Source organism: Montipora foliosa, chromosome 10 (assembly GCF_036669935.1).
Source record: "Montipora foliosa isolate CH-2021 chromosome 10, ASM3666993v2, whole genome shotgun sequence".
Lineage (NCBI taxonomy): Eukaryota > Metazoa > Cnidaria > Anthozoa > Scleractinia > Acroporidae > Montipora > Montipora foliosa.
The window spans coordinates 21,775,797-21,795,796 of record NC_090878.1 but is presented as its reverse complement, the minus strand read 5'-3'; the positions used below and the strand labels follow the sequence as shown (position 1 = coordinate 21,795,796).

Genomic DNA, 20,000 nt, shown 5'->3' with positions numbered 1-20,000 from the left:
ATGAGTCTCATTCTTAAAGAGTCGCCAATTGGTGTAACAAACACGCCCTTTCTTCAGATTAGCAAATCTGTTCAGAAATAATTATAATACTGCACACAAAAACAAAGTGTAAGAAGCTACAGTCGTAGCATACAGGAATAATTATAAATAATTATTGATCATTCATTTGGCATGTTAGCTGTGTCCTTTCAACTTTTAACGTGGTGCACCAATAGTGCAGAAGACCTCATTTTTCTTACTTGTCCCAACTACATGTAATGTCGACCAAGATTCATGTACATGTAATTACTGTTCCCTTATGTTCAAAATGTGTTTAGGTCAGTAAAAAAGTGTTTTTTTTTTATCCAGAAACCTTGAAAGACAAGCTTAAAATTGCTTAGAAAAAAATCGCATCATCTGCCCTTCAAATTTCGCACAATTTGCATTTTTTCACGCACCCTATCAGAAGGCCTGCTGAGGGACACAAACATGGCATCTGGAAGCCAATGGAAACATCTGGAGTTTACGTTGGCTCTCTCAAAACACTTCTTCTCCCCGCTAAACTTGAAAACATTCGTAGGGACAGTCCTTATAGTATATTGATTATTCAGAATTGAAAAAAGACAAGGCAAATGGATATCTAAAATGAGCTACAGCTGTACAAGGATATCGAAAATGACCTACACTGTAAAATGAGCTACTATGGTATCTAAAATAAATATAGACGTCTCTTAATTACCTAAAATTAAGTAATAAAGTCAAAATGGTGCAAAATTTCACTGACTTCACATTGAATATGCTTAACTTTCATGCTAATTGTGGTCAGTTGTGGTACACACTCAGTTCCTTGGTTTTACTTATCTCTTCCCATGAGAGACATTGTAAGGGAGACAAAAAGGGGGATGACCCTGGGACGTCATTATTTACTGTTGAAAGGGATTTGCAACAATCACGTTCCCTAACGTAGACAAACAACAGGATTAGCATGTCTTGTAAGCCTTCTTATCACCTGTCGTGGAGATGATGGTGAGAAACAAAATCTGTTCACCTGGCAACGCAGTTGTTATTTGCATAGAGCCGACAGCGTAAAAATGATGAGTTTGCCAAGCAATGTAGTTTTGATTTGAGTAGAGCTGATGGTGCTAAGAATTAAGTGTGCTGCCCCCTCCCCCCTCCCCCCAACACTGCCTGTCAGTAAAAAACGGAGGAACCAAGTGTGTACCACAATGAACCACAGTAAGTGTGAACGTTAAGTCTATTGAATTGTTTGGATTTATCATAATATTATGCAAGGTCAGTGAAATGATTTGTACCATTAATTTTTGTATGTTTTAGGTAAGTTTAGGTGATTAGAATTTTATTTTATATTTTATTTTAGATACTGTTGTGGCTCATTTTCGGTAGCAGCACTTTTCCATGGGTGACAGGGACAGGTGAATGGTGGTGGGTGACAGGTGGCGGATAGCAGGTAATGAGGAAAAGATGAATGACGAATCTCTTCCTTACATTCTTCTCACTCCTGATTTCAATCTGCCAAGTGTACATGTCTCCTGGGGTGGGGAGAATAATAATTTATTAATCAAGTCAACCCAATCTTGCATACAGAATAGAGAATGAGCTGCTTGACATTAGGGCCGTTTATACGAGAGAAAATAAGCCGCAGCTTACTCCGGCCGCAGCTTACATGTACATAAGACGGGAAAGGAACTATTTATACATTCAGTAGAAACTCCCCGGCCAGGATAAGCCGCAGCTTGAGAAAGCCATGAACGTACATGTAGATTTTGTACCATTTACACGGGGTGTTCGCGTCTTATGTAAGCCGCAGCTTATTTTCTCTCATATAAACAGCCCTATTGTGAATGACCACTCTTTTACTCAACATGTGAAGCAATCACCTAGAGATCATTACATATTAGACTTAGTTCTTACAACTAACCCTGACATGGTTACCAACTGGGAAATTCATAGTGGTATCAGTTGATCATGATGCTATTATCTTTGATATCACTTTAAAAAGATAAATTAATTAATTAATATAGATAGCCACCAAGGAGAGTGTTTACGTTCTAGAAAGGTAATTAAAATAAAAGTAGTTACTTGTACTTTGAAGAATACTTCTAGACACCGAGGCTTCAACCAAGGCAGTGGATGAGAATTATCATTACCGGTACATAATAATAATAATTCTTTAAAATGTCAATTACCGGTAAGACATGAAAAATCACATTCCCCAAAAGAACATCAGTGGAGGAAGGAAGGTGCCTTTGTTAGCAAACTCTATCAAATGTTTGATTAGAATTAGGAAAAGAGGCTATACTGTACAATAAAGCATGAAGAAACAGGCCTTCCGATAGGGTGTGATGAAAAAATTATGCAGAATTATCTGATAAATAATGTAAATTATGCGATTTTTTTCTGAGCAGTTTTAAGCTTGTTTTAGGTTTCAGGATAAGAAAAACACTTTTTTGCTGCCCTGAAGACATTTTGAATACAAAGGAACAGTAATTATGCATCTTGATCGACATTAGTTGGGATAAATAAAACAAAATGAGGTCTTCTGCACTATACATGTACATGTACTTCCAACACAAGTAGAGAAGGTAATTGTGTCACAATTTTAGTGATGTGTATATATCAGCCATTCAGATCGGCTAATCTGAACAAAGGGCGTGTTTGTGTTACTCCAAGAGGCAACTCTTTAAGAATGACATTTGTATCAGGCCCCCAACATGCAAAATAAGGCCTTGAACTTCAAAATGTTTACTAAATGAAAGGTTACAAACAGTTTTTAGCCTTTTTCCATGGTAAATCATCTTAAAAATGGCATATAGTCCTTATTGCGACATACATGTAGCATCTACAATGTGTACCATATGCATGTCAGGAATATGTATTTACAATCTAAGTTGTTGAACAATGTCAATCCTAGGAAAGAAAATGGTGTTGATCTGCCCCGCTCATTTTAAATTACCAGTCGCCTAACATTGCTGTAGATCTGCTGTAGCTTATGTAGGATTGCTGTGACCTCATTTGGAATATGCAAGCCCGGTACGAGATCCTGAAATAGCCTAGCATGTTAAGCAAATAGAACCTGTACAAAGGCAATCTACATTGTACGTGTAGAATTGTTACAAATTTGCTTCAAGTGTTGTGATCTGGACTGGCCTCCCCTTCAGAAAAGAAGGAAAATTGCTCACCTTACACTTACTCTATAAACTGAACTGAAACCAAACACAGAAGCTTATAGTAGTTCAATAATTATTGTAGAACTGTTAAAGAATCGAACTCATTGCCTAGCATTGATGTAGATAATTTTATAGTAAAAACTCCACCTTTAAAAAAAAAAAAAAGAAAACAAAAGAACAATCCGATGCCTTGCCGTCATTTTGCCACAGATGTATCCAGTTGTTAGTACACGAAAGGTAACTTGATCACTGGCGTCGGCAATGGAAAAATTGTATGGAGCAAAAATCTCTCAAAATGCTTTTCGCTGATGGTAACTTTTTATATTTGCCATGCAAAAGATACATGTATGTTGTTTTCATGTTGCAGATTTTGTTGCAGATGGTAAATTGTTTTTATTCTTGATTGACAGTCCTAAAAACTTCCTTGTACTCTTCTTTAAAACTATGTATCAATATTTATTTACTTTTGCATCAATAGTTGTTTTGCACAAAGCAGACTAACGAAATCTGTACCTTGCTTAGTTCGTATTTCTTCAATCTTTCTGGGTTTAGTAACTACAGTACATGTCTTTACTGAAGACATCGACCATGGCACTATTATGATTTTCAATACCAAAACAATATTGTGTACTATTAGAGCTCCTGGAAAACAAAACGCAGCTCAGTTGACAGTTATGGAATAAAGCACTGTGTCAAGTTACTGCACTACCACACATACGCAGTGTGTACCTATGTCATATTTTTGGCATTTGTATACAGGCTGTTACAGGTGAAATTTGATTTCAGGTCAAATTAATTTTAACGTAGCTGACTTTGATAGAGTTTTTGTATGAGTGCAGCAAACAAGTGAGAGATATATATACTAACAGCACTCGAAGATAACAATTAATTTATATTTCCCTGTAGCCATGAAACATCCTCTATATCTCTCGATACATGTACGTGTATGATAATGAATACCAGGCACAAAGAAATTACAAATAACACTATGTACAGTTGCATTTATAATTAAGGGAACTATTATCAAACAGCACAACCAAAGAATTCTGCATCCCTCCCAGACCGCTCAAGACAACCAATGTAACTGCAGAAACAAGCAAGCCGGCCCTCTGAATATCAACTGCCTCTTCGTGATTCTCCTCTTGTTTGGTTCACAATGCAAAAGTAACCACAAGTGATGACATTGTGGGCAAAACTTACATCGGTTGTAGAGAAGGCTCTTCCACCCAGCTCTTCCTGTCTTTCTGCAACAAAGCATAGGCCTAACAGAACTGAACTTTTCAAGTACAAATGGGAGCTGAAGAATAGTGACACTGCCTACACCATTAATTGGTCCATTCTCTGCAGACCTACCACATACAGCCACAAATCTAAAGTGTGATCTCTGCCACACTGAAAAATTCCATGTTATCAGAGTTAACAGATCGACTCCACTAAACAAAAGATCTAGGCCCAGTTACTCAAAAGCCGATTAACGCTAATCTAAGATTAAAGAATAACCAAGCAGTATATTTCTCTATTCCCAAATGCTGTTCAACGCAGATTTTCGGCAGAACTTTACATGAGAAGACGTCAATCTTGAAAAACAAAAATAAGCAAAAGAAACTTTCACCAAAAAGTTGAAAACGTGAAACAAAAGTTTACTCTAATCCTGGATTAAGTTAATCGGCTTTCGAGGAACCGAGTGCCAGCATGAAACAAATTCTTCGTGGACAGGACCTTTAATTATTGTCTACAAACAATAACCTCATTTTATCACCTTATAAATTTAATGTCCAATGATCCTCTGTTTAGTTCTTTTAGTTTTACATGGTACATGTAGGAGGTGATTACTTGTTTAAATAACAAATCTGTCTTGTGAACAACAAAGGTGTATTGGTCTTCATTTTCAAATAAATTTTCGGATTGTATGTTCATTATTTTTAACAGTTGCTTGATGATTGCTTGACGAGAAGCATGAAACTCTGTGAAGCGATCAATCTTTTTGAACAAGCAATCAACTCCTAAAACTAAAAGAATAGTAATAATTGTATACTGCTCAAGTGCAGCTATTGAGTACTTTAGTAGCTGATGAAGTCTTCAGACTACCACTTAAATAATAGTATATCTGCAAGGGAAAATTAAAGAGGAAAAATAGGTTAGGAAAGTGTTATTAGGATACAACTGAGTAAGGAGCTGAAGCAATGGTCAGTATGATGGACTTCTTCAAGAGAGAAAGAATAGTTGTACATGTTTTGCACCTCCATTTTATGTTTGTTTACTATTCATTTTCAAACAATATGAGCCAACCAAAATAATATTTGGGTACAGGGTATGTTGAGATGCATCCAAAAATCGTCTTCAATTTCAAATAGCTTAAACGATTTTAAACTGCCTGATTGTATGGTAACAGAACATAATACATAATAATAATAATAATAATAATAATAATAATAATAATAATAATAATTAATGCCCAAGTCGCCAGTGGAGGGTAGGTGCCCAAGAAGCCCGGGGGCTGCAACCACAGTCACATCCCCAAGGTGCTAAAACACCCAAATGGCCTGCCCAACCCGCAACCAAACAACGAGCCCCCTGCGCCCGACCCCTCTCAGGCACCCGTCACACTTGAGCCAGATAGCTCAGTGGAAAGAAAAAAAAAATTAAATAAATAAAGAAATAAAATATAAGAAAATAATAAAAGGGGGGGGGGGATAGGGAGGGAACTCCAAGAAACACTAAACTAATAATTCGACTCACAACGCCATGCATGACAACAACGCATGCACTAACCAGGAATACCGCTGGACAATGTCAGCCCCAGGGTTCCCACAACCTTAAGACTGCTGCAAACGCTACAGAACGCATCAAACGCTAACAAGCGCCTGCAAAAACGCTCCTGACAAGACTTAAGCTCCCGATCTCAAACTATGTAACTATAATATCAAACGCTAACGAATGCACCAAAACGCTTAACAAATGCTAACAGACGGCCAAGACATTAACAACCGCCTGCAAAACACTACTGACCAGACTAGCTCCTAGTCGTTACCTATGTCAAATTTCATTTAACTATAATTATTATACATCAGACTCACTATGAAAAATCTGATTGGTTGAGAGCATTCAATTAATTCACAATAGATGTGAACTTGACATGATAAATGCAATATCTGCTGCAGATATTGCATTTATCATGTCAAGTTCAACGTCTGCCTGGTTACTAAGCCCTTAGTTACTTAATTGTAACGTTATTTTCAACAATTAAAAACAGTCGAACAGAGACTTTCAGTTAATGTTTATAAAGATTTTCCGCTAAGGATTTTTCCATTTTAATGTATACTTTATTCAGGTTTATTATTGTATTTTTAAATTTTTAAATGATCTTGGTTAAGCTTATCAGTGTCACTTTCACCTTAGTTTTGAAAAAAAGCCATTTTTCAACAGATGAATGTCTTCTTTCGCCTAAAGATTGTTTAAAAAATGTATAAGAAAACAATAATTATTATTGAATTCGGTTTTCGCATGATAATTATCATGAATTATCAAAATCTCGTGTCTGTGTTATCTGCCTCAGCCTTCAGCTTCGGCAGATAACACAGACCTCGGTTTTGATAATTCATGATATCATGCTCAACCTCATCCAATAATTGTTTATTAATAATAATAATAATAATAATAATAATAATAATAATAATAATAATAATAATAATACATGTAATTATTAATATCATGCATTAATTTTCAGATGGGTCATGCTTATGTCTGCTTTAGATGGTAATGATGGTGTAGTATGCCTGTGAGAAGGATGTCTAAGTCAGGATTTCAGGTAGGAATACATACAACCTACACGATTATACAGTCTGCAAATAACACCAGGCTACCATTGAGCCACAATAATGCGTATTGAACCTTGCTATCAGTATAGATACTTATAGAAAGTGTCCATTTGGTCAGCATGCTAAACCGTCTCTTGCATGTTATTCATTGCCAAGACTGGAACACTTTTTACAGCCATCCCAACACCATCTTCAGAGTTCACATAGTGTCTGGCATCCTGGGGAGCCTGAGGAATGACTGGGTTTACCAGTCAAAAAACTGTCCCCTCTACCCTATCACCCCTTGAAACTACCCTGTTTACTGCCAAGCGATATTACTTACGAACTGGGAGCATCCTGGGGAGACTGAGGAATGAGTGGGTTTACCAGTCAAGAAGCCATGTCACCTCTACTGACACTTTGACCCCTGCAAGTTATTATGTGATTTTATTTTTGAACTGGGGGCATCCTGGGGACCCTGAGAAAAAATTAGGTTCAGCAGTTGAAAAAAATTATTTTTCCTCCTTTCACTTTTTGACCCCTGGTCTGTTGAATGCCAGACAAGTTTACTTTTAAAATGGGGGTGTCCCAGGTACCCCCAGGAATGATTCAGTTCACCAGGCAAAAACTGTGGCCCCTTCATTGACCCTTTGACCCCTAGGAATTTCTCTATCTGATGCTACATGTAGACAATTTTACTTTTAAACTTGTGGAGTCCAGGGTACCCTCGGGAATGATTAAGTTCACCAGTCAAAAAACTGTCTCCCTCCATTGACCCTTTGACCCCTAGGAGTTACTCTATCTAATGCTAGACATTTTTACTTTTGAACTGGTAGTGTCCAGGGTACCTTTGGGAATGATTAGCTTCACCAGTGAGAAACTGTTTCCCCTCCATTGCCCCTTTGACCCCTAGGAGTCACTGTATCTAATGCTAGACAATTTCACTTTTAAACTGGTGATTTCCAGGGTACCCTCAGAAATGATTATTTTCACCAGTAAAAAAAAAATGTGTCCCCTCGATTGACCCTTTGACCCCTAGGAGTTACTCTATCTAATGCTAGACAATTTTACTTTTAAACTAGTGGTGTCCAGGATACCCTTGAAAATGATTAGGTTCACCAGTCAAAAACCTGTGTCCCCTCCATTGACCCTGTAAACCCTAGGAGTTACTCTATCCAATGCTAGACAATTTTACTTTTGAACTGGTGGTGCCCAGGGTACCCTCGGGAATGATTAGCTTCACAACTCAAAAAACTGTAACCCCTCCATTAACCCTTTGACCACTAGGAATTACCTAATCAAATACTAGAGAATTTTACTTTTGGACTGCTGGTGTCCTGCGTACCCTCGGGAATGATTAGGTTCACCAGTTAAAAAACTGTTTCCTCGCCTTTGACCCCTTGGAATTACTCTATCAAATGCTAGACAATTTTAATTTTGAACTGGTGGTGTCCAGGCTACCCTCAAGAATGATTAGGTTGACCAGTCAAAAACTTGTGTCCTGTCAGTTGACCCTTTGACACGTAGGAATTACTGTATCTAATGCTAGACAATGTTACTTTTAACCTGGTGGTGTCCAGGGTACCCCCAGGAATGATAAGGTTCACCAGGCAAAAACCTGTGGTCTTTTGATTGAACCTTTGACCCCTAGGAATTATTCTATCTAATGCTAGACAATTTTACTTTTAATCTTGTGGTGTCCAGGGTACCCTCTGGAATGATTAAGTTCACCAGTCAAAAAACTGTCTCCCTCCATTGACCCTTTGACCCCTAGGAGTTACTCTATCGAATGCTAGACAATTTTACTTTTGAACTGGTGGTATCCAGGTTACCCTCAGGAATGATAAGGTTCACCAGGCAAAAACCTGTGGCCACTTCATTGACCCTTTGACCCCTAGTAATTACTCTATCTAATGTTAGACAATTATTTTTACTTTTTAACTGGTGGTGTCCAGGGTACCCTCGGAATGAATAGGTTCACTATTTAAAAACCTGTGTCCCTTCTATTGACCCTTTGACCTCTAGGAGTTACTCTATCGAATGCTAGACATTAATACTTTTGAACTGGTGGTGTCTATGTTACCCTTGGGAATGATTAGGTTTACCAGCCAAGAACATGTGTCCCCTTCCATTGACCCTTTGACTTCTAGGAGTTACTCTAATGCTAGACAATTTTACTTTTGAACTAGTGGTGTCCAGGGTACCCCCAGGAATGATTAAGTTCACCAGGAAAAAACCTGTGGCCACTTCATTGACCCTTTGACCCCTAGGACTTACTCTATCTAATGTTAGACAATTTTACTTTTGAACTGGTGGCGTCCTGGGTACCCTTGGGAATGATTAGGTTCACGATTTAAAAACCTATGTCCCTTCCATTGACCCTTTGACCTTTAGGAGTTACTCTATCGAATGCTAATTATTTTTACTTTTGAACTGGTGGTGTCCAGGTTACCCTCGGGAATGATTAGGTTCACCAGTCAAAAACCTGTAACCCCTTCCTTTGACCCTTTGAATTGATTCCTAAGAGTTACTCTATCTAATGCTAGACAATTTTACTTTTGAATTGGTGGTGTCCAGGGTACCCTCTGGAATAGTTAGGTTCAGCAGTCAAAAACCTGTGTGGCCTGTCAGTTGACCCTTAGATCCCTAGGAGTTACTCTGTGTAATGCTAGACAGTTTTACTTTTGAACTGGGGGACTGTCCCAAGCATCCCCAGGAACAATTAAGCTCATCACTCAAAAAACTTTCCCTTTCATTGACTCTTGACAATTTTGCTTTTGGACTGGTGGTGTCCAGGGTACCTGCAGAAATGATTAAGTCCACAAGTTAAGAACCTCTGTCCCTTCCATTGACTGACCCCTGGCTAGACAACTTTACTTTTGAACTGGGGGTGTCCCAGGTACACTCAGGAATGATTAGGGTTATCAGTGGAAAAACTATGCACCCCCATTCTGCCTTTGACCCCTGGTGTAATGCTAGACAATTTTACTTTTGAACTGGGGGTCTGCCTTATATCGTTAGGAATGATTAGGTTCCTTAGTCGAAAAAATTTTTCCTTTCCATTGACTCTGGAAGTTACTCTAGCTAATGCTAGACAATTTTACTTTTGAACTGGGGGTTTTCCGGGTACCGTGAGGAATAATTTAGTTAGGGTTAGGGTTAGAGTTACTCTGTGTGATGCTAGACAGTTTTGCTTTTGAGCTAGGGGTGTCCTGGGTACCCTCAGGAATGATTGACCCCTGGGAGTTACTTTGTGTAATTCTAGACAATTTTTCTTTTAAAGTGGGGGTGACTCCCAGGTTCCCTGAGGAATGATTAGGTTCACCAGTCAAAACGCTGTGTCCTCTTTATTGACCCTTTCACCCCTGGGAGTTACTCTGTGTAATGCTAGACAATTTTACTTTTGAAGACTTTTTGGCCTCTGGGAGTGACTTTATCTAATGCTAGACAATTTTAGTTTTAACTGGTGGTGTCCAGGTGGTGTCCAGGTTACCCATGTGATTATTAGGTTCACCAGTCAAAAACCTGTGTCCCCTCTATGGACCCTTTGATTCCTAGAAATTAATCTATCTAATGCTAGAAAATTTTACTTTTTAACTGGTGGTGTCCAGGGTACCCTTGGGAATGACTAGGTTCACCAGTCAAACACCTCTGTCCCCTCCATTGACCCTTCGACCCCTAGGAATTACTCTATCCAATGCTACACAAATTTACTTTTAAACTGGTTCTGTCCAAGGTACCCTCCGGAATGATTAGGTTTACCAGTCAAAAGCCTGTGGCCACTCTTTTGACCCTTTGACCCCTAGGAATTACCCTATCTAATGTTAGACAATTTACTTTTAAACTGGTGGTGTCCAGGTTACCCATGGGAATTATTAGGTTCACCAGTCAAAAACCTGTGTCCCCTCTATTGACCCTTTGATTCCTAGAAATTAATCTACATCTCATGCTAGAAAATTTTACTTTTTAACTGGTGGTGTCCAAGGTACCCTTGGGAATGACTACGTTCACCAGTCAAAAACCTGTGTCCCCTCCATTGACCCTTTGACCCCTAGGAATTACTCTATTTAATGCTAGACAATTTTACTTTTGAACTGGTTGTGTCCAAGGTACCCACGGGAATGATAAGGTTTACCAGTCAAAAACTTGTGGCCTCTCTATTGACCCTTTGACCCCTGGGAATTACTCTATCTAATGTTAGACAATTTACTTTTGAACTGGTGGTGTCCTGGGTACCCTTGAGAATGATTAGGTTCACCAGTCAAGAAACTGTGTCCCTTTTATTGACCCTTTGACCCCTAGGAATTACTCTATGTAATGTCAGACAAGTTTGGTTTTCGAATGGTCCAGGGTACCCTCGTGAATGATTTGGGTCACGAGTTAAGAACCTGTGTCCCTTCCATTGACCCTTTCACCCCAAGGAGTTACTCTATCGAATGCTAGACATTTTTACTTTTGAACTGGTGGTGTCCAGGGTACCCTCGGGAATAATTAGATTCACCAGTGAAAAAACTGTTTCTGTCCATTGACCCTTTGACCCCTAGGAGTTACTCTATCAAATGCTAGACAATTTTACTTTTGAACTGGTGGTGTCCAGGGTACTCTTGGGAATGATTAGGCTCACCAGTCAAAAACCTGTGTCCCCTCCATTGAGCCTTTGACCCCTAGGAATTACTCTATCCAATGCTAGATAATTTTACTTTTGAACTGGTGGTGTCCAGAGTACCCTCAGGAATGATTAGGTTCACCAGTCAAAAAACTGTGTCCCTTCCATTAAGCCTTTGACCCCTAGGAATTACTCCATCTAATGCTAGACAATTTTACTTATAACTGGTGGTCTTTCAGGGTACCCTCAGGAATGATTACTTTCACCATTAAAAAAATTGTGTCCTCTCCCTTAACCCTTTGATCCCTAGGAATTACTCTATCTAAGGCTAGACAGTTTTACTTTTCAACTGGGAGTGTCCAAGGTACCCTCCAGAATGATTAGGTTTACCAGTCAAAAACCTGTGGCCACTGTTTTGACCCTTTGACCCTTAGGAATTACCCTATCTAATGTTAGACAATTTTACTTTTGAACTGGTTGTGTCCAAGGTACCCTCGGGAATGATTAGGTTTACCAGTCAAAAACCTGTGGCCCCTCTATTTATCCTTTGACCCCTAGGAATCACTCTGTCTACAGTTAGACAATTTACTTTTGAACTGGTGGTGTCCTGGGTACCCTCGGGAATGATTAGGTTCACCAGTCAAGAAACTGTGTCCCTTTTATTGACCCTTTGACCCCTAGGAATTACGCTATGTAATGTCAGACAAGTTTGGTGTTAAATGGGTGGAGTCCAGGGTACCCTCGCAAATGATTAGGGTCACGAGTTAAGAACCTGTGTCCCTTCCATTGACCCTTTGACCCCTAGGAGTTACTCTATCTAATGTTAGACAATTGTACTTTTAAACTGGTGGTGTCCAGGGTACCCTTGGGAATGACTAGGTTCACCAGTCAAAAAACTGTCTCTTCCATTAACCCTTTGATCCCTAGGAATTACCTAATCAAATGCTAGCCAATTTTACTTTTGAACTGGTGGTGTTCAGGTACCCTCGGCAATGATTATGTTTACCAGTCAAACACCTGTGGCCCCTCCATTGACCCTTTGACCCCTAGGAGTTACTCTATGTAATGCTAGACAATTTTATTTTTGAACTGGTGATGTCCAGGTATCCTCAGGAATATTTAGGTTCACCAGTCAAAAAACTGTGTGCCCTCTAATGACCCTTTGACCCCTAGGAATTACTCTATCCATTGCTAGACAAATTTACATGTACTTTTGAACTGGTTGTGTCCAAGGTACCCTTGGGAATGATAAGGTTTACCAGTCAAAAACTTGTGGCCTCTCTATTGACCCTTTGACCCCTGGGAATTACTCTATCTAATGTTAGACAATTTACTTTTGAACTGGTGGTGTCCTGGGTACCCTCGAGGATGATTAGGTTCACCAGTCAAGAAACTGTGTCCTTTTTATTGACCCTTTGACCCCTAGGAATTACTCTATGTAATGTCCGACAAGTTTGGTTTTTCGAATGGGTGGTGTCCAGGATACCCTCATGAATGATTTGGGTCACAAGTTAAGAACCTGTGTCCCTTCCATTGACCCTTTGACCCCAAGGAGTTACTCTATCGAATGCTAGACATTTTTACTTTTGAACTGGTGGTGTCCAGGGTACCCTCAGGAATAATTAGGTTCACCAGTGAAAAAACTGTTTCTGTCCATTGACCCTTTGACCCCTAGGACTTACTCTATCGAATGCTGGTCAATTTTACTTTTCAACTGGTGGTGTCCAGGGTACTCTTGGGAATGATTAGGCTCACCAGTAAAAAACCTCTGTCCCCTCCATTGAGCCTTTGACCCCTAGGAATTACTCTATCTATTGCTAGACAATTTTACTTTTAACTGGTGGTCTTTCAGGGTACCCTCGGGAATGATTAGTTTCACCATTAAAAAAATTGTGTCCTCTCCCTTAACCCTTTGACTCCTAGGAGTTACTCTATCTTAGGCTAGGCAATTTTACTTTTCAACTGGTAGTGTCCAAGGTACCCTCCGGAATGATTAGGTTTACCAGTCAAAAACCTGTGGCCACTGTTTTGACCCTTTGACCCCTAGGAATTACCCTATCTAATGTTAGACAATTTTACTTTTGAACTGGTTGTGTCCAAGGTACCCTCGGGAATGATTAGGTTTACCAGTCAAAAACCTGTGGCGCCTCTATTGACCCTTTGACCCCTAGGAAACACTCTGTCTACTGTTAGACAATTTACTTTTGAACTGGTGGTGTCCAGGGTACCCTCGCAAATGATTAGGGTCACGAGTTAAGAACCTGTGTCCCTTCCATTGACCCTTTGGCTCCTAGGAGTTACTCTATTTAATGTTAGACAATTTTACTTTTAAACTGGTGGTGTCCAGGGTACTCTTGGGAATGATTAGGTTCACCAGTCATTAACCCAGTCATTAACCCTTTGATCCCTAGGAATTACCTTACCAAATGCTAGACAATTTTACGTTTGAACTGGTGGTGTTCAGGTACCCGCAGCAATGATTACGTTCACCAGTCAAACACCTGTGGCCCCTCCATTGACCCTTTGACCCCTAGGAGTTCCTCTATGTAATGCTAGACAATTTTGTTTTTGAACTGGTGATGTCCAGGGTATCCTCGGAAATATTTAGGTTCACCAGTCAAAAAACTGTTTGCCCTCTAATGACCCTCTGACCCCTAGGAATTACTCTAATGTTAGACAATTTTACTTTTGAACTTGTGGTGTCCTGGGTACCCTATAGGGAATGATTAGGTTCACCAGTCAGAAACCTGTGTCCCCTTCATTGACCCTTTGACCCCTGGGATTACTTCTTCTAACGCTGGAGAATTTTACTTTTGAACTGGTGGTGTCCAGGTTTCCCATGGAAATTATTAGGTTTACCAGTCAAAAACCTGTGTCCCCTCTATGGACCCTTTGATTCCTAGAAATTAATCTATCTAATGCTAGAAAATTTTACTTTTGAACTGGTTGTGTCCAAGGTACCCTTGGCAATGATTAGGTTTACCAGTCAAAAACCTGTGGCCCCTCTATTGACCCTTTGACCCCTAGGAATTACTCTATCTAATATTAAACAATTTGCTTTTGAACTGGTGGTGTCCTGGGTACCCTCGGGAATGATTAGGTTCACCAGTCAAGAAACTGTGTCCTTTTTATTGACCCTTTGACCCCTGGAAATTACTCTATGTATTGTCAGACAAGTTTGGTTTTAAACGGGTGGTGTCCAGGGTACCCTCGGGAATGATTAGGGACATGAGTTAAGAACCTGTGTCCCTTCCATTGACCCTTTGACTCCTAGGATTTACTCTATCGGATGCTAGACATTTTTACTTTTGACTGGTGGTGTCCAGGGTACCCTCAGGAATAATTAGGTTCACCAGTGAAAAAACAGTTTCCGTCCATTGACCCTTTGACCCCTAGGAGTTACTCTATCGAATGCTAGACAATTTTACGGTAGAACTGGTGGTGTCCAGTGTACCCTTGGGAATGATTAGGCTCACCAGTCAAAAACCTGTGTCCCCTCCATTGACCCTTTGACCCCTAGGAATTACTCTATCCAATGCTAGATAATTTTACTTTTGAACTGGTGGTGTCCAGAGTATCCACGGGAATGATTAGGTTCACCAGTTAAAAAGCTGTGTCCCATGCATTAAACCTTTGATCCCTAGGAATTACCTAATCAAATGCTAGGCAATTTCACCCTTTGAACTGGTGCTGTCCAGGTACTCTCGGGAATGATTAGGTTCACCAGTGAAAAAACTGTGTCCCTTCCATTGACCCTTTGAGCCTTAGGAGTTACTCCATTTACAGTCAAACCAAGTGAAGCGTACCCCTCAAGATTGCATTAATGAAGTGATTATTTGAAACTTGAACCCGCTAGTCGTTTCAAGAATGCAATAATGAATTGATTATTCGAATATTGAACTCGCTCGCTCGATCCAAGAATACGGCTAAATTCGCTAACGGCTTCCGTTTTCGAAAAATCAATTCACTGTTGCGACTAGTAGGTTTCAAACCTACTAGTCTTTTCTAGAATGCAATACTGAATCGATTTTTCGGAAACGGAACCCGTTAGCCGTATTCTTGGATCGAACGAGCGAGTTCAATATTCGAATAATCAATTCATTATTGCATTCTTGAAACGACTAGCGGGTTCAAGTTTCAAATAATCAGTTCATTAATGCAATTTTGAGGGGTACGCTTCACTTGGTTTGACTGTAATGCTAGACAATTTTACTTTTGAACTGGTGGTGTCCAAGGTACCCTCGGGAATGATTAGGTTCCCCAGTCAAAAACCTGTGGCCCCTCTATTGACCCTTTGACCCCTAGGAATTTCTCTATCTAATGTTAGACAATTTACTTTCTAACTGGTTGTGTCCAGAGTACCCTCGGGAATGATTAGGTTTAGTAGTCAAAAACCTTTGCCCTAGGAGTTACTCTGTGTACTGCTAGACAATTTTACCTCTGAACTGGGGGTGTCCCGGGTACACTCAGGAATGGTTAGGTTTATCAGTGAAAAACCTGTGCTCCTTCCATTTACCCTTTGATCCCTGTCTAATGCTACACAGTTTTACTTTTGAACTGGGGGTGTCCCAAGTATCCTCAAAAACAATAATTATTAGGCTCGCCAGTCAAAAAACTAAGCCTTTCATTGACTCTTTGCTCCTGGCAGTTATTCTTTTTAATGCTAGACAACTTTACCTTTGAACTGGGGGTGTCCTGGGTACACTCAGGAATGATTAGGTTTATCAGTGGAAAAGTATGTACTTTGACCCCTGGGAGTTACTCTCTCTAACTCCAGTTGATTTTATTTTTGAACTGGGGCGTCCTGCGTACCTTGGGGAATGATTAGGTTCACCAGTCTAAAAGACATGTTTCGTCCATTGACCCTTTGACCCCTGGGAGTTACACTGTCTAAGTCCAGACAACTTTACTTTTTAACTTGGGGCATCCTGGGGAGCCTGAATAATGATTGGGTTTAGCAGTGCAAAAATATGTTTCCTCCATTGACCCTTTGATATCCCTGGGAGTTACTCTGCCTAACTCCAGATGATTTTATTTTTGAACTGGGGCATCCTGGGTACCCTGAGGAATGATAAGGTTCACTAGTCGGAAAAATATGTTTCCTTCATTGACCCATTGACCCCTGGGAGTTACTGTATCTAATGCCAGACAATTTTGCTTTTAAACTGGGGACTTCCAATAAAGCCTGAGGAATAGTAATTGGGTTTAGCAGGCCAAACATTATTAGCCCTTCACTGACCCTTTGGCCCCTAGGAGATATTCTGTCTGATGCCAGACTATGTTTCTTTTGAACTGGGAGTGTTGGGTGCTTGAGGAATGATTCGGTTCACCGGTTATCAAACTGTCTCCTCTGTTGACCCTTTGACCCCTGGGAGTTACTCTGTCTAACGCCAGACGATTTTACTTTTTTAACTGGGGGTGTCCCAAGGAGCGTAAAGAATAATTGGGTTAACCAGTGAATAGACTGTGTCCTGTCCCTTGACACTTTGACCGCTGGGAGTTACTGTGCCTAGCACCAGACAATTTTACTTTTTTACTGGTGGCGTCCTGGGGAGCCTGAGGAATGCTTGTATCAGTCAAAAAAATTTTTCCCTCCATTGACCTTTTGACCTTTGATAGTTACTCTGTCAAACACCAGATGATTTTACTTTTGAACTTGGGGCATCCCAGGAAGCCTGAGGAATGATTCACTTCACCAGTTAAGAACTATGTTCCCTCCATTGACCATTTGACCCCTAGGGGTTGCTTTGTCCTGTTGAGCCTAAGGAACAATTGGGTTTACCAGTGAATAAACGGTGTCTCCTCCATTTACCTTTTGATCCCTGGCAGATGCTCGTCTAATGCCAGACGATTTTACTCCTCGACTGGGGAGTCTTGGGGAACCTGCACTCATTCATGAGAGATACTATTGATACTCAAAGATAAATTTTGTATGCCCGCACGACCAAGTTATATCCTCTATATTTAAAGGGTTAAACAAATTTTTGACTCTGTTAAATAATTTTAATTGTTCTCTGCAGGATTGGAAGTTTACTTGTCGCCAGTCGAAGGACAAGCTTACAAGAATAATGATTAGCGTACTTGTTTTTCAGTGCGGACCAAAAACAAAGAAACTAAGGAAGGAGAAATGTTAGCTTTAAGTGCTACTATGACTAAAAAGTCAATTCTTCTTTTTCTTTGGATTTCAAAACTATGTTAAACACCAAGTTTTAAGCCTTGAGTCAAAAAAGACTCCTGTTTATTTTAACTGGAAGTTTCCTATATAATGGTTAGCCATTGAAAACTTTAAAATATTGAGAGAGCTGGATCGAGGAGAAAATGACGTCAGACTCACTCGTTTAAGAATTCAATGCGGGTCTACACAGTTGAATTAGTATGGAGTACGGTGAAATTTTAAGCGAGGGAGTAAATGACGTTACTGTCCCTAGATCCAATTCTATGAGGCCAAATCAGTCAGTTTTGAACGTGAGTAATGGCAGACCGTGAAATGTGAAAACTTACACCCAAAGTAAACAGCCTTTGAATAAAAATCAAAGCTCAAAATTTTGCAATTCGGGTGTTAAGCAAACACACTTTCAAAATCTGAAGGAAAAAAGCAAGTGATTTTTTTATCATAGTTTACCGTATCAAGTAGCATTTTTACAACTCGCGTACTCGTTTCATCTTGAGTTTCACCAACCAGATGTAGGGGGTTACAAAGCAGAGTAAGGCTCTGTTTGGTGCCCTTTCTATAAGGCTGGACCACAACACCACAAGTTGTGTGCCCTCTTGCCCTCTTCTGTGTCGATTCTGTGTAACTCCTTGCAAATAGTGTGTGGGTCCTTTGATGTCTCACAGTATGGAATTTAAGATGGGGCCTATAGCTTATTGTCCTTATGAGTCCTTATTAGAGAAGACTTGATAGGATAACTATCTGCAGATTTGATTACAAAGGCAGCACCTTCTCCTGAGTCGTTTAAGACCCCAACTGGTGGTCTGACCATCTTTTATCCAGCGCCCTCCTGCACAGATCCTGAGTGTTGGTCTGGCTCGGGCTTGAATTTGCAATAAACTGAACCAATTAGTCTGCAGTGGTATGCTTGGTCTCGTTAACGATTTGATGAGGCATCATTTGCATGAATGAATATACGAAGTTTAAAGTGCAAACTTTGAATGCAATGTTCGAAGTTACTAAATCATAGCTTGTGCGGAAATTGTGATAATTCTCTGAATTACGTTAGTTTCCCTTACCTAAGATATTAATCATTTTCACCTTTTGCAAACATTTGTTTCCATTTTATATCAAAGTATATCTTTTCGTATGTGAGATATTTAAATCACAATCGCGTCTTACGCCCGTTTATACGTCTAAAACTTTTTTTCCGGTTGACTGGGCGGGCTCGGAGCAAGCAAGGCTTTTGCTAATTTTTCGCTTTCCTTTGTTAAAGGCAACAAAATAATCCTTGTAACTTTATGTTAACTAGCGAGAGAAATGTTCAAAATGGACTAAAAGCGATGGAAAAAATGAAATGATGACCGCTCTATTACGAAATGCGCATTATCATTTTCACCCAGGCAACCTTGCGGAAGTGTTTGGATCAGAAATTTTCCCTTCGGATATATATGAGGTCTCGGGAATCGGGTCAGATTTAGGAACAAAGCTGAGTTTTTTAGTCGAATGGAAAGCGCCCCTCGTTTAATTGATAGCGCTGAAAACGGTAATAAACCAATTCAGCCATTTTCACAATATACCACAAGAAACTAGACCCCAAGAGGAGAATCTTTGTTGACATCATGGTATCTTTTTTTTTAATTTTGTACCATACGGGTTTGCACACACAAGGTATCATTTTATTTACAAATTGACTCCAAAAGGTAAAAGAACTTGCTAAACCCGGTTCAATAAACAATTTTAAGCCTTACGTTTTCATAGCGAGCCGGTTATTAGCCAAAAAAACCTGATAAATTCTTGAGTGGCAAGAGCGCTAATGATTTCATACATTTTTTGTAAAAACTCGAATTTTCTAAGCATCATTGTTCAGAGATTGGTATATCGCGTTCAACTTATGAGAGATACCTCATTATGTATTTAGGTACTTTATTCTTAGCTGAGGAATGAGCAAACCGTACCCTTACTGTACCCTCCTGCCTTGGGAATTAGTCTTCCTCATTCCACTCTATTTGTTTGCACTGGTCCCCACAATGTCAATATTTGAGAGCTTTATATTCATGGAGGAGAACGAGTACGAGATTTGACTGCCCATTTTTAGCGAAAATACTTAGAAGATTTATAACCCGGACGATTAATCTTACTCTTTCTTAGCAGTGTAGGTTGCTCAGTTATTCTTATTACTGGTAGCTGAGCCTTTTTGCTGATGGAAAAATGCCAAAACTGCTACCGTGTTGTTGACTTGTTTTGACACGACGACATTCTTGCAAAACGTCGTACTG

The 20,000-nt window shown here is 39.8% G+C and overlaps 1 protein-coding gene and 1 long non-coding RNA gene across 3 annotated transcripts in view; both read left to right on the top strand.

Annotated features, from left to right (window-relative positions):
* Positions 1 to 18,636, top strand: part of LOC137973276 (uncharacterized) — a 23,969-nt gene extending 5,333 nt beyond the window's left edge. Inside the window, exons 2-4 of one of the 2 annotated variants that reach the window (XR_011117198.1) lie at positions 1,358 to 1,447; positions 6,895 to 6,975; positions 17,591 to 18,636. This is a non-coding gene — a long non-coding RNA (uncharacterized lncRNA). The remainder of the gene's footprint in view (positions 1 to 1,357; positions 1,448 to 6,894; positions 6,976 to 17,590) is intronic. The other variant, XR_011117199.1, reaches the window with a different exon arrangement.
* Positions 1 to 20,000, top strand: part of LOC137973818 (tyrosine-protein kinase receptor Tie-1-like) — an 80,487-nt gene that overhangs the window by 14,355 nt on the left and 46,132 nt on the right. The window lies entirely within an intron of this gene.